The 10,446-nt window shown below is 45.6% G+C and overlaps 1 pseudogene; it reads right to left on the bottom strand.

Moving 5' to 3' along the window:
* The window catches only part of LOC116036185, a 44,347-nt pseudogene that overhangs the window by 20,315 nt on the left and 13,586 nt on the right, over nt 1-10,446 (bottom strand).

Here is a 10,446-nt window from a genome sequence, read left to right as displayed (position 1 = left end):
TTGAATACAAATAGAAAACATAACAAACAACCATAAAAACCCCTCAATTGCAGCCATGTTTGTGTCTGATTTCCCTAACTGAACTTCTCTTTATGTACATGTCCATTGTGATCAGATTAATAAAGCTGCTTACACACCGACCAGACGGCTGACCGTCAGCAGTAAAGCCAGTCGGACTGATCAGTCTCCCCGAGTTGGTCCAAAAAGTTCCTCAGAACACCGAAGAGACCAGACGTAATACTTCTCCATAACAGCAGGCGGCGCTAATCTGTATTGTCGCCCAAAAATGAAAACCGGCAGCTGATTGGACGAACGCGCCACGTGGGTCTGGTTTCTCCGGAAATTCAAAGCCAGACTGTCATGGCGGCTCGTTCAGAATATGATTTCATATTGGACTAAAATAGTTCACCGAAACGTGTTTCTGAAAACATTTTAAGAGAGAAATAGGCCGTGCAGTTGCTGAATCTGTTTTCATTTCAGATCAACAAAGGTCAGTTTGAAAGATTTTCCTCAGATTTTGAGAGACTCTAGTCACGCTCATCGTTTCCTGGTTAGCTCTCCACCAATCAGATGGGTCATTGAGTCCGACTGCCGGCAGTGCCCGCCCCGCCGATTATACATGTCAAATCGGCCAAAATGAAGGCCGACGGCCCCTCGGACGGATGACGGCACGGAACACACCGAACAGACTCAGGTCACTGACCTCGCCAGACAGTCCGACGGCCGATTATCAGCCCGGTGTGTCAGCGCCTTTAGTTGCAGCTGAGGAGGAGTTAATAGTCTGTGGCTCTAATGTGACTGACCTGGAATAAAGTGCTGTTGATCACAGTGACTACCAGCAGTCCATCCCTGTCAGGGGCAAATCCTCTACTCCTCTGGAGAGCCAAGGCTGGGATGTAAACGCTGTGTTCAGGAGTGGGACTCACTTCAACCTAAAAACATGCAAAAAAGTATGGAAATGATATATCTAAAGAAATTAACTTATTGTTGATTATTTTAATTGCTCAGAGGACAGTCTGAGCAAACTGTCCTCTGAAAAAACAGCCAACAAACGTTTCTTCAACCAGCAAGAACGACTCATATTTACGTTTAAAATGGCGGCGCTCTCTAGTGGCTGTGGTGATTATGACGGGGGCAAAGCATGACGTAAAACGACGAATGTAAGAGCGTCAAAATCGATGTACGGGATGGGTCGAACAAACATAGGACTTTTATTCAGTTTAGTGAAACGTGTTGCTACGTTTTGTCGGGGCTGAACTTGGCACATGATCTTTTTTTAAACCTAACCAGTGGTGGAGGAGGTACTGAATCTCAGTACTTAACACGAGGCAGGATATTTGTAATCAATACATCCATCTCCTGGAACCATCACCTTATCATGGTGGAGGGGTTTGTGTGTCCCTATGAACCTGAGGGCTGTGTTGTCTGGAGCTTTGTGCTCCTGGTAGGGTCTCCCAAGGCAAAGTGGTCTTAGGGGAGGGGCCAGACAAAGAATGGTTCAAAAACCCTATGAAAAAACGAGGTAGAGATGGAGTGACCCTGCCCGGAGGAAGCCCGGGGCCCCCGTCTGGAGCCAGGCCCAGATGGAGGGCCCGTCAGCGAGCGACTGGTGGCCGGGTTTGCCACGGAGCCCGGCCGGGCACAGCCCGAAATAGCTACGTGGCACCTATCTCTCCAACCCATGGGCCCACCACCTGTGGGAGGAACCGCTGGGGTCGGGTGCGCTGCCACATGGGTGGAGACCAGAGAGAGCATCCTAGGCCAAAGTTCAATGATCGATTTTATAATCGTTTCATCTGATCTGAGGCCCTATGTTTTGGATCACCATCTGGTGGTGAGTTGGGTCAGAGGGTGGGGGAAGACTCTGGACAGACCTGGTAAGCCCAAACGGGTAGTGCGGGTAAATTGGGAACGTCCGGAGGAGGCCCCTGTCCGACAGACTTTCAACTCACACCTCCGGCGGAGCTTTTCGTGCATCCCTGTGGAGGCTGGGGGCATTGAACCCGAGTGGACAATGTTCAAAGTTTCCATTGCTGAAGCTGCGGCGGGGAGCTGTGGTCTTAGGGTCTTAGGTGCCTCAAGGGGCGGTAACCCACGAACACCGTGGTGGACACCGGTGGTCAGGGAAGCCGTCCGACTGAAGAAGGAGTCTTTCCGGGATATGTTATCCCAGAGGACTCCGGAGGCAGTTGCAAGGTACCGAAGGGCCCGAAGGGCTGCAGCCTCTGCCGTGAAAGAGGCAAAGCAGCGGGTGTGGGAGAAGTTCGGAGAAGACATGGAGAAGGACTTTCGGTCGGCACCAAGGTGCTTCTGGAAAACCGTTCGCCACATCAGGAGGGGGAAGCGGGGAACCATCCAAGCTGTGTACAGTAAGGATGGGACGCTGTTGACCTCAACTGAGGAGGTAATAGGGCGGTGGAAGGAGCACTTTGAGGAACTCCTAAATCCGAGTAATACGCCCTCTATGGTAGAGGCAGAGCTGGAGGATGATGGGGGATTGTTGTCAATTTCCCTGGTGGAAGTTGCTGAGGTAGTTAAACAACTCCACAGTGGCAAAGCCCCAGGGATTGATGAGATCCGTCCAGAAATGCTTAAAGCTCTGGGTGTGGAGGGGTTGTCTTGGTTGACACGCCTCTTCAACATTGCGTGGAAGTCGGGGACGGTGCCTAAGGAGTGGCAGACCGGGGTGGTGGTTCCCCTTTTCAAAAAGGGGGACCAGAGGGTGTGTGCCAATTACAGGGGTATCACACTTCTCAGCCTCCCCGGTAAAGTCTACTCCAAGGTGCTGGAAAGGAGGGTTCGGTCGATAGTCGAACCTCAGGTTGAAGAGGAACAATGCGGATTCCGTCCTGGTTGTGGAACAACGGACCAGATCTTTACTCTCGCAAGGATCCTGGAGGGAGCCTGGGAGTATGCCCAACCGGTCTACATGTGCTTTGTGGATCTGGAGAAGGCGTATGACCGGGTCCCCCGGGAGATACTGTGGGAGGTGCTGCGGGAGTATGGGGTGAGGGGGTCCCTTCTCAGGGCCATCCAATCTCTGTACGACCAAAGCGAGAGCTGTGTCCGGGTTCTCGGCAGTAAGTCGGACTTGTTTCAGGTGAGAGTTGGCCTCCGCCAGGGCTGCGCTTTGTCACCAATCCTGTTTGTAGAATTTATGGACAGGATATCGAGGCGTAGTCGGGTTGGAGAGGGGTTGCAGTTTGGTGAGCTGGGGATCTCATCGCTGCTTTTTGCGGATGATGTGGTCCTGATGGCATCGTCGGCCTGTGACCTTCAGCACTCACTGGATCGGTTCGCAGCCGAGTGTGAAGCGGCTGGGATGAGGATCAGCACCTCTAAATCTGAGGCCATGGTTCTCAGCAGGAAACCGATGGAGTGCCTTCTCCAGGTAGGGAATGAGTCTTTACCCCAAGTGAAGGAGTTCAAGTACCTTGGGGTATTGTTCGCGAGTGAGGGGACAATGGAGCGGGAGATTGGTCGGAGAATCGGCGCAGCGGGTGCGGTATTACACTCAATTTATCGCACCGTTGTGACGAAAAGAGAGCTGAGCCAGAAGGCAAAGCTCTCAATCTACCGGTCAGTTTTCGTTCCTACCCTCACCTATGGTCATGAAGGCTGGGTCATGACCGAAAGAACGAGATCCAGGGTACAAGCGGCCGAAATGGGTTTCCTCAGGAGGGTGACTGGCGTCTCCCTTAGAGATAGGGTGAGAAGCTCAGTCATCCGCGAGGAGCTCGGAGTAGAGCCGCTGCTCCTTCGCGTCGAAAGGAGCCAGTTGAGGTGGTTCGGGCATCTGGTAAGGATGCCCCCTGGGCGCCTCCCTAGGGAGGTGTTCCAGGCACGTCCAGCTGGGAGGAGGCCTCGGGGAAGACCCAGGACTAGGTGGAGGGATTATATCTCCAACCTGGCCTGGGAACGCCTCGGGATCCCCCAGTCGGAGCTGGTTAATGTGGCTCGGGAAAGGGAAGTTTGGGGTCCCCTGCTGGAGCTGCTACCCCTGCGACCCGTTACCGGATAAGCGGAAGAAGATGGATGGATGCATCCAAAAGTCTCAGAATGAATCACACTTATTAATTTCTAACCGTGAAAACAAAGAGCATCACTGCAGAGGACAAACTACAACGAGAGACGTGCAACTGTTTGTCAGTGGTGGAGGAAGTACTCAATCTCAGTACTTAAGTAAAACTACAAATAACCAGAGACATATTTACTTTAGTAAAAGTAGAAGTACCACAATGGCAACCCTACTTAAGTAAAAGTTAAAAGTACCTGATTTTAAATGTACTTTAAGTATTAAAAGTAAAAGTACTTGCATAACAATTTATTCTCTTAATGTCTATATTCTAATAATTAAAAAAACAGTATGGGCTGTGGCATTTTAATTAAGTTAGTTTTAGGTTAATGTAATTGTGCTTACTATCTGTGGCCCAGTTTACATTCTGACTTACAATTCTGGTTATCTATCAGGGTGATCTGCATGAAGCTCCACTTTGCATTATTACCCACGGGACAGTGAATGCTGAACACATTTATCTAGCAAGAACATACAGGCTTGGACAACAAGTACGTGGCTTCACAGCTGAGGAGGACCGGGAGTGTTTTTAAGATAAATATACTATGTGAACGGGTGCTTCACATATGACCAAGCAGAGCAATGGGTGCAGCAGCAGTACCAGGAGCGGTACGCGCCTGGCCAATAAACGCTATTGAAGGGCGGGTCTTGGTGTGGCCATAGTGGGATTCGTAATATCGCGAGTATCACCGGGAGCTGGACGGCCACTGCTGAAGGCTTCCCTGCAGACTGCAAACTTGTGACGGTCAGGAAGAAGTTTTGGCGGGTGGAAAAACTGATCAGAAAATGTAACGGAACGCTGTAGAAATGTAGTGGAGTAGAAAGTATGGAGTATAGATAATTGCTGCAAAATGTAATGAAGTAAAAGTCAAAAGTATGCACTATTGATTCTACTTAAGTACAGATATGTGAAAAATGTACTTAAGTACAGTATTTGTACTTTGTATTTGTACTTTCCACCACTGAACTTAACCAAGTAGTTTTCTCTCATTCTTATTTATTCTCATTCTTTATTTTATAAAGGACAACACACATTAATCAACATTTCTGTAAATGTGCCAGTGTCAGCCAGTCGGCTAATTCTTTACTGTAGTCCTTTGGCCAGATGATTTTAGACCAGAGATTTAGTGCCTATACATAAACAAGTAGTTTTTGTGCCAAACCTATCCAAACTTAGAACATTTCACGTTAACGTGTTTTGAAACATGACTGTTACTGTGGTTTAGATATGAGGACAGAAAACGCTCCTGTGGGTCGTATTTCCTGCCATCACTAGGGGCGCTGATGACAACTAATACTTTTTTTAATACTTGTTTTGCTTATTATTAGTACATTTCATACAACAACTTGAGATTGACCTGATAAGACAAGAGCTGGGAGCTACCCAAAAATATCCTCACCTTTTCATACCAGCTGACCCTCCGATGAATGAAGTTTGGCATCTGTCCGCCCCGGCTTCTCACCCTACAGCTTGTAATGCTGTTCTCATAGCACCTACCAACACATAGTTCACATATTTCAGCAATCCAAAAACTTACATAAACTTGAATAAGCATTGATTTTAGGTGAACAACCAACACAACTAAGTTGCCTTTTGTCATTTTGACATGATTTAAAATGATTACTTTACACAGTCATGTATGGGTTGTATACCACATTGTCCGGTGAAGCCATTTCCAAAAACACTGTGGTAGAGACATGCCCGGTCATGTTTAGTTCCTGAAAAGGCTGACACACTGGTTCCTCCAACAACAATATAAGTTATGATAATTGGGTAATTGTTGTTGTTTATGTACACGTTTTGTTTTAAGGGTCTCACAATCATGTCCGAGATATCCCAGCATGCATTAGGCAAGGCATGACAGCTTTATTTGTATAGCACATTTCAGCAACAGGGCAAATCAAAGTGCTTTACATAAAAACGATTAAAAAAAAACAGTTAAAAATATAAAAGCAGATAAAATACGAGATTACTTTTACTCTCCTTTTCCCATTGTGCCAAACATTTAATGGTTAACTTGTTAGGGTTGTGTATGTTCTGTTTCCTGTTTTATTTTGAAGTCTCTGTTTTCTCCCTTATCTTGTCTGGTTTTACTTCCTGTCTTGTGTTTTCCCGCCTGTTTGATTGTTCTGCCACCTGTTGTGTCACCTGTCCCTCGTTAGTCCTCGTTACCTGGTTTATTTAGTCTCTGTTCTGTCTTTTTCTCTTGTTGGATTATTGTCGTCAGCCTTTGTCAGTGGATTGCTTGCCACTGTTCCTGTTTTGTATTTTTGCCTGTTTCCTGTTTTGGGGATTTTGCCTGTTGTTACAGGACACCTTCTGTTTGGACTTTATGTATTAAAATCCTTGAGCTTATTCGTGAGTTTGCCGTCTCTGCACTTGGGTCCTACATCCTTTGAAACCGTAACAACCGTAACTATTTTCAGGAAAGCTAAAATTTGATGATCAATATTCTAATTCAATAAATCTAAGTCATTATATCCACTATTTGTCCCTCTGGGACGTGTGTCTTACTCTGTTTGCCACCCATTCTGGCGTGGAAAGTACTTTATTTGCATCTTAAAATATAGTCGTCACTATAAGTCTTAGTTTCTTTCTTGGAAAAACTTTGCAAAAACCGTTTAGGTTAGACAGCAGCAAGCAGCCACACTTATTCATTAGTGTAAGAGAAGGATATATTGTTCAATAAGAGGAGAGTAAGATCTACAGTATCAGCTTTATATGTATGAGTATGAGTTACCTGGTCCAGGGGACATCACCCGCTAAACAGTCAGGGATGACATTTTCACAGTAGACTGTCAGGGGGACAGAGAAAGAGAGAGAAAGAGTCAAAGATAGTACAATATATGGATCTAGGTCTACCAATGCAATAAGATAAGTGACATGTACTCAGGGAAACTGTGACTTTTAGTGTCGAAAAACTGGTTGGGTAAGAGTCCCTAACGCTGTATATCAGGGGACCATTGATTTTTTTTTCTCTCGATGTGAAAATCTACGACCTTAATATTATATTCACAGTTCAAATGGTACTCACTTCATGAGCACACAGCCATAAAATACACAACAAACGTGAAAAACTTACCGACAGCTTGGGCCGTAGAAAACCATGCAAGTGTGACTAAAGACAAAGTAATCCACATCGCGTCTCCGTGATCCTCAAACAGACATGTGATGTGACTGCTCCCTGCACAGCGGTGTTCTGCTTGATGAATGATCAGGGAGTTTCACATGGTGGTGGCTGAGTGGGGGTGGAGAGCTGATAGGGATGAGAAGTGATTCATATCTTTATTTATTTATTTATTTATTTAACAAGGTAGGCCGTTGAGAACAGGTTCTCATTTGCAACAGCGACCTGGCCAAGAAACGCATGAGCGTGCAAGACAACATACAGTTTCACATTCAATACAATACAGGAATACAGAATACAAAATAAGTAGGGTTTTGAGTTTCAGGGTTTTTTGAAGTGCATTCCAGTCATTTGCAGCTGAGAACTGGAAGGAGTGGTGGCCAAAGGAGGTGTGGGCTTTAGGGGTGACCAAGGAGATGTAACTGCTTGAGCGCAGGTTGCGGGCGGGAGAAGCTATAGTGACCAGGAGCGTAGGTACAGCGGGGCTTTGCCCAGCAAGGATTTGTAAATGAGTTGGTACCAGTGAGTTAGGCATCGAGTGTGTAACGAGGGCCAGCCGACTAATGCATAGAGCTTGCAATGGTGGGTGTTATAGGGGGCTCTGGTCACAAAACGTATGGCACTGTGGTAGACGACATCCAGTTTATCCAGGAGAGAGTTTGAGGCAGTTCTGTAAACGATATCACTGACGTCGAGAATTGGTAAAATTGTCATTTTTAATAAAGCGAGTTTGGCAGCGTGAGTGAAGGAGGCCCTGTTGCGGAATAGGAAACCGATCCAAGACTTAACTTTAGATTGAAGGTGGGTTATGTGTTGCTGGAAGGAGAGCAAATGTTTAACCAGACACGTAATTGTACACCGCCACATTTTCTTATTCCAACCCATCGAGCGTGGTGATGCTAATCGGATGGGCAGCGATCTATTGAAAAGCATGAACTTGGTTTTGCCAGAGTGTAGCAGTAGTTTGAGGTTTCGGAAGGAATGCTGAATGGCATTGAAGCTCTCCTGGAGGCAGAGGTCTCAAGTAAAAAAGTACTTTGTTACCTTACTTAAGTATTTAACAGCAGACTTTTTACTTCTGCTCCTTACATTTTCACGCAATTATCTGTACTTTCTACTCCTTACATTTTAAAAATAGCCTCGTAACTCCTATTTCAGTTTGGCTTGTTTTCATTCTGGCTTGTCATCGTTCAAAAAAACACACAAAAAAAACAAAAACCTATCCACGATAAATCGCTCCATCCGGAGAGAGTGAATTTGATTGTGGTTGGATGAGAAGTATAAACTTATACCATTCCGACACCCTATTGGTTTGTACGCGCTCCATTGCACCTGCACATGACACAAATCATGTCACGCTCCAGCAAGGAAATAGCAGACGTATGTAGCCTAGTACCAAGATGTCCGTGGCAGAGACTCAAGAGAACTCGAGTGAAACCAATCACCAGCGAGGAGGTTGGTAGCCAGGAAGACCAACCAACCCTTCTACATCCCTGGCCGTACCTGGAAGAATTTTTCAAAATGTTTGGATGCAAAAACAACTCCTTTTGCATGCACTGCAAGCTCTGCGCACCCAAGTACCACGAGCTAATTGTTTCTAAAACTCGCCGTCTAATTTGAAAAAGCATATTGATATTATTTTTGTGCCCCTTACATTACTTAGTAGTTTTGAAACCAGTACTTTTACACTTTTACTTGAGTAAAAAGCTCGAGTTGATACTTCAACTTCTACAGAAGTCTTTTTAAACCCTAGTATCTATACTTCTACCTGAGGAATGAATATGAATACTTTTGACACCTCTGCCTGGAGGTCTGAAAGCACAGTATCCAATGAGGGGCCGGATGTGTACAGGATGGTGTCGTCTGCATAGAGGTGGATTTGAGAATTCCCGACAGCGAGAGCCACATCATTGATGTATAGGGAGAAAAGAGTCGGCCCGAGAATCGAGCCTTGTGGCACCCCCATAGAGACCCCATAGGTCCAGACAACAGGCCCTCAGATTTAACGCACTGGACCCTACCAGAGAAATAGTTACTGACCCACGCGAGGCAGTCACGAGAGAACCCAAGGTAGTTGAGACTGTCGATACGCCTTTTAAAGGGTATTTTAATGACTCAACTCCTTTAAGATGTTAATTTCCTTTTTTGATTTATTGATGAGTTCTGCATTATCACTGAAAAGAAATATAATAGAATCTCCTCCTCCTACAAAGTGACTCTGGTTGTTCATAGTTCACATTACCCAATGAGCTGTCAGAATACAGTTTCACAAGAGATGATGCAGGCCAGGGACAGACATACAGTCATAAATAAAATAATTTGATCTTAGATGTTTGAAGATACAATCCTTAAGATTTTTTTGAGTAAATATTTGATACAATTAATGGTTGGTATTATTCTAACAGTAACAATTTAAAGTCCCAGTGTGTAAGTTGTTTAGTTGGTCATTATCAAAATCTATGTTGCCCGTTCACAAACTTGTCATTTTTCAAGAATATTTACCTCCACCATCAACTCCAAGTATTCCTTTTGGCTTGAAATTTTACATTTGTGTTTGCATGAACTGGGGTAGACGCTCCATATTAATGCTCCATCTAGAAATATGTTAGCCGGTAAGAGACATACAGGACATACTGCTCCGCCTTTGTCTGTGTCTCTGTGTGCGTGTGTGTCTCTGTGTGCGTGTGTGTCGCTGTGTGTGTGTGTGTCTGTGTGTGTGAGAGACATACAGGACATACTGCTCCACCTTTCATGTTTTCTCTGTCACATGATAAACTCACAGCTGCTGCTAATGCTGCTAACGGGTATCGTAGCTTCCCGGCCCCCGGCAAGTTTGAAGAAGGAAACATGGAGGACCACATGTATTCAAAATCAAAATTTAAGGAACAGGAGTCTTCTTCTTCTTTGCCCAGAAAAAGTAAAAAGGATACTGAAAAGAGGAAGAGACCGGCATCATCAGAAAAAAGAGTGAACATTGCTTTGGAGGAACACACCAAATCCCAATTAGTTAATTATCCTCTGGACCGCTGCAGTCTCCTTTTCTTTCTCTCTCCTTTCCGTCGGGTGGCGTGCGTGCCCGCTTGTGGTGTGACGCGCGCGTCCGCGCCACTCTCCAACATGAACTCCAACAACCACGGCTGATAGACGGCCTTTTGTATACCTTCGCTTTTTGAAGCGTGAAGGCTACCGTAGCTGCAATACGTATTTTGAACAGCGTGGCGCGAGAGAGTTGATTGCGATATA

This window comes from Sander lucioperca, chromosome 5 (genome assembly GCF_008315115.2).
Source record: "Sander lucioperca isolate FBNREF2018 chromosome 5, SLUC_FBN_1.2, whole genome shotgun sequence".
In the NCBI taxonomy this organism is placed as follows: Eukaryota; Metazoa; Chordata; class Actinopteri; order Perciformes; family Percidae; genus Sander; species Sander lucioperca.
This window is presented reverse-complemented; position numbering and strand designations above follow the sequence as displayed.